This window comes from Chenopodium album, chromosome 1, assembly GCF_948465745.1.
Source record: "Chenopodium album chromosome 1, dcCheAlbu1.1, whole genome shotgun sequence".
Taxonomy (NCBI): domain Eukaryota; kingdom Viridiplantae; phylum Streptophyta; class Magnoliopsida; order Caryophyllales; family Amaranthaceae; genus Chenopodium; species Chenopodium album.
Genome location: NC_137834.1, coordinates 73,914,080 through 73,918,960, shown reverse-complemented (window position 1 = coordinate 73,918,960; position 4,881 = coordinate 73,914,080).

Genomic DNA, 4,881 nt, shown 5'->3' with positions numbered 1-4,881 from the left:
CAAATCAGTCCATTCATTTTAGAACTGAAAATTACATTGTATACTAATCACTTAATCTGTCAATGCCTAAATACCGAATTGATAATCTATATATTATCTTGAAACTAAAATTCAGGTCACACATGATAATTTAATCATCAAATAATGAAATAATTCAAAATAATTAAACATAATTCGTGCAAATCAGCAAAAAAATAAAAATAAAAATAAGGATAAAAAAGAAATAATGAAATAATTCAAAATAATGCAACATAATTCGCGCAAATCAGAAAAAAAATAAAAATAAAAATAAGGATAAAAAAGAATTCGAGCATGTATGAATTTGTCATCTAATTAATCACCATAATACACTATCAATTAGCACGAAATACACTATCAATTGGATTACCACAAATTACAACGAAATTAAAATAGCATGAGAATAGAAATTACCTAGACTGAAGCCTTGAACTCGCTTGAAGGGCTTGATCTAGTGAAGGGCAGGAAGAAGAAGGCAAGAAGCCAAGAAGAATAAGCAGGAAGAGAGAGAGAGGGGCACGAAGAGAGAGAGAGAGAGAGAGAGAGAGGGTGTAATCCCCCGTATTTTTAAATATATTATAAATGAAATTATATTTTATTTATAATATTTATTTGTATTTTTCCGGAATTTAATTTCAAAAGTTTCAAATTATTTTGGGTGGAAATTTTTTTTTATTACAATATGATTTTTATGAACCATCATTCTATAATTCATGTCCAAACAATCAAAGTCAATCTCACTTTACATACTTGATTGGCCCATTAATTTTATGAGGCCCAATCTTACAACTTGCCCTACACCACTCTCTCTCCTATAAATACCCCATACATCCCCAAATTTTTCCCCACACAAAAAGGTTAGTAAACTCTCTTCTTTTTATTTTATTTCTTTATTATTTTTCCCTTATTTTTTCTTTTCTTTTCTTTTCCCTTTTTCTTTTTTTTTCTTTCTTCTCCTTTTATACATGAGCCATGCTCACCCATTGTTGCCGCCCCTTATGCCGCCCAGCCACCACCTGCGCCCCTCACCACCGCCGGCCACCTGACACCGGCGACCCACCAGCGGCCCAGCCGTGGCCCACTCCCCTTTCCTCCTCCTTTGTTTTTTTTTTTTTTTTTTAGTTTTACTTAGAATTGATTTAATTGTTTTGGGTTTTGATTTGTAGTATAAAGATTATATTTTTAGTATCAAAATCATGTTTTTGATAGTTTAATGTTATAAATTTAAGATTTTAATTATGTTATAAATTTTCAGATTTTATGAATTATAAACCTAGGGTTTCAATTTAATGAAATTGGGATTTTAGGGTTCTTATAATCAATTAATTTGGGGATTTTGTTCCTATTGTATTTCTAATAATTAATTAAGCATAAAAACATGTTTTTAATGAAGTTTTATGGACTTTTAATCAAATTTATATTGCTGGAAATTTGTTTAAGTATTAATTTGTGATTATTGGTTGTTTTCTAGGAAGTGATTATTCCCTAGGAGACTTTTAATTGATTAAAAGTGGCACAAAGGATTGTTTATACGAGGTACGTACATGTCTACTTCGTTGTAAGTAGTATCATGTTTAGGTACCAAAGAAAAGAACTTAGTTTCATGATTAGAGAACACTTGGATGGAAATTGTTTGGTTATACATTTGATTTATGCATGTGCTTATATTTATGAGACATGTTTTGGTGAATTGATTATGTTTGTATGGAATTATGGATGCAAGCATGTTGAATTATATTGGATTAATTGTTTGTATGGAATGTTGATACAAGCATATTTTTATTGGATTGGTTTGTTGACCACATTTGGATTATTAAAGGATTGGAATTGAATGGTTTAAGTGGAATGAATTTATTAATTATTCCACAAGGTTATTATTATTTTATTTATTACTCAAGCATGACTTGTTAGTATGTTGAGTAAAAGTGGATTAAGCCGAAATGGCTAGGTGGGTTGACTATGTTCAACAATTTGGATAATTTGGAAGTTTAATGGATTTAAAGGTCAATTTATGATGTGATCACCATTGTCCAAAATAAGATTAAAAGTGAATTGATGAATGATTTTTATGTATGTTCTACTTGATTGAGTCGGCTATTAATTAAATTTGTAGTCACGTAAAGTGAAACATGGATGAGCAATAAAACTCTGGAAAGTGTGCACTTCTAGAGTATTGACAATTATGGGTTGGGGTACACGGTGGTAGCCCGTGGCTTTCCGAGGCTTGTTTGATCAACATGTCCTCTTCTCTTTTGGTATTTACATTATTATTTTATAATGAAAGTTAGATGGGATCCTAGACTAACTTTGTGAGAATGGAGTCGCGCCCATTCTTGCATTGCGCTAAACTTTTATTTTAAATGGTCATTTGGGACCAAAATGATTTGGTGGATTGGACAACCTCGTCTATTGCTTACTCTAAATTAAATTAATTAAATTAAATATAAAGAGTCAAGTGTTTGGAATTGTTTAGCAAGTATGTTGAGTCGATTGAATTGTTTAAGTGTGAAGTCTTGATTACTGAATTCGAGTTGTATATTTATTTACTTTAACTAGTTGAGCATGCTAGGTTTTGTGCGTTGCAGCTTGTATGTACTCAGCTTTGCTGATTGCGTGCTTTTTGTGTGTTTTCTTTTGGTCATGGCCTTCGCCTTTCAATGACCCTGTGATGATCCAATTATTACACTTGTACTATTGGGGAGCAGTATGCACAGGTTAGCTTGATGATGTGAAGTTCAGGGATTTGACATACGCATTGCCAAGGGATTGGTGTGATTGAGAGTATTCTTTTTTTGGTAAGTAAGTAGTTGCATTGCTTAACCAAAAACTGTACAACAGTACAAACTAAAGCCTGAAAAAAAACAGGCTACCAAAAGCTATACAAGACCCCAAAGGTGACAAAAAAAAAACAAAAACTATACACTTAGACTCTCAAGCCATTCTCTATTTTTTACACTTAACTTCGTGCCTCCTATAGCTAAGAATCTATGCTTTACATCAGATTTTATACATTGAGCAATGTTTGGAATGTTCATGACTTTCTTATCCCAGAAAGCCACATTCCTAACTCTCCAGGTCTGGTAGATGACAGCTAAAATGCAGGCCTGCACCATAGTTCTCTGGAACCTGTTTCTAATCCTTCTGCATACTCGAACCAGAGTATTAAGCTTGAGGACCTTAGGACCAAAGCCCATCCAATCTCTAACATCCTGCCAAACTCTGCTACTGTAATAGCATTCAAAGAATAAATGACTATGATTCTCATCACAGGCATCACAAAGTAAACACTTCTTGTCAGAAATACCCATCTGATTATGCAACCGATCTCTGGTCTTTAATCTATGCTGAATGGCCAGCCAGGCAATGAATTGCTGTTTTGGCTGAGCAGCTCTCTCCCAGAGCACCTTATCCCATCTACAAACCTGATTCTCATCCTGCAAAACCTAATAGAACTTGCTGATTTTATATCTTCCCTGCCCTAGAGAGACTGAAGGACTGATATTTTTCAGTTTATTTTTCACCTCACATAGTTGTTTCCAATACCAGCTACAATTAGCATTAGGCTCATAGTCAGCCCAATTACTACCTTTTAAGTATACAACATTCACCCATTTAACCCATAGGTTTTCTTGATTCTGAGCAATAGCCCATACATGCTTGCCCATTGCAACAATTTTCCAAATTCTAGCATTGATAATACCCAGGCCTCCCTTCTTCTTTTTGCAGCACAGATTTTCCCAGGCTATATACCCTGGTTTATTCTTCATATCACCATGCCAAAGAAAACTTCTACAAATGGCATTTATCTTATCTAAGATCCCTTTAGGTAAGATCATAATTTGTGCCCAATAAACTTGAATACTCATCAAAACAGCATTCACCAAAATAAGTCTACCAGCAAAGGACAAGTTCCTAGAGCTCCAGACTTTAATCCTTGCACACATTTTATCAAGTAGCTGATCATACTCTGCTGCAGAAATTTTCTTTGAGCAAATTGGGATTCCAAAATACTTGAATGGCAGCCTGTCCCTAATAAAACCAGTAAGGGTGAGAATCTCTTGAACTTCCTGCTCATTCTCACTCATGCCTGAGAAATAAACAGAGGTTTTTTCAATACTTGATTTCAAACCAGTGGCTTTAGAAAAGGCCTCAAAACCTTTAATCATCATCTTTACAGACTAAACATCACCTTTACAGCACAAGATCAAGTCATCAGAAAAGCAAAGGTGAGTTAGCCCAACTGTTCTACATCTTGGATGAAACTTGAAGCCTGGAGTCTCACTAACCACTTTCAAAATTCTGGAGAGATACTCAATGCACAGAACAAAAAGGAGGGGAGAGAGGGGATCACCCTGTCTTAAGCCTCTCTTAGACTTAAAGAATCCATGGAGAGAACCATTAACCATAAGAGAAACCTTTGGAGTTGTAGTGCAAATCATAACCAAATCAATGAAAGCTTTAGGAAAAGACAAAGCATCCAGCATTTCTTCAATAAACTCCCATTCCACAGTATCATATGCTTTCCTCAAATAAACTTTCATCAAGCATCCATCTGCTGCACTCTTCCTGCCATACTGCCTCACAAGATCCTGACATATCATAATATTATGCACAATATACCTACTGTGTACAAATGCACTTTGATTTTCAGCCATCACCTCAGGAAGCACACTCTTTAGTCTTTCACAAAGTACCTTAGAGATACACTTGTAAATGACATTACAACATGAGATGGGTCTAAATTCTGTAACATTTCCAGGGCAGCTGTTCTTAGAAACTAAAGTGATAGAAGTGTTATTTATTTCTCTCAGCATCTTATGATTCTGCAAGAAATCCAAAACAGCCTCACTCACATCTCTTCCC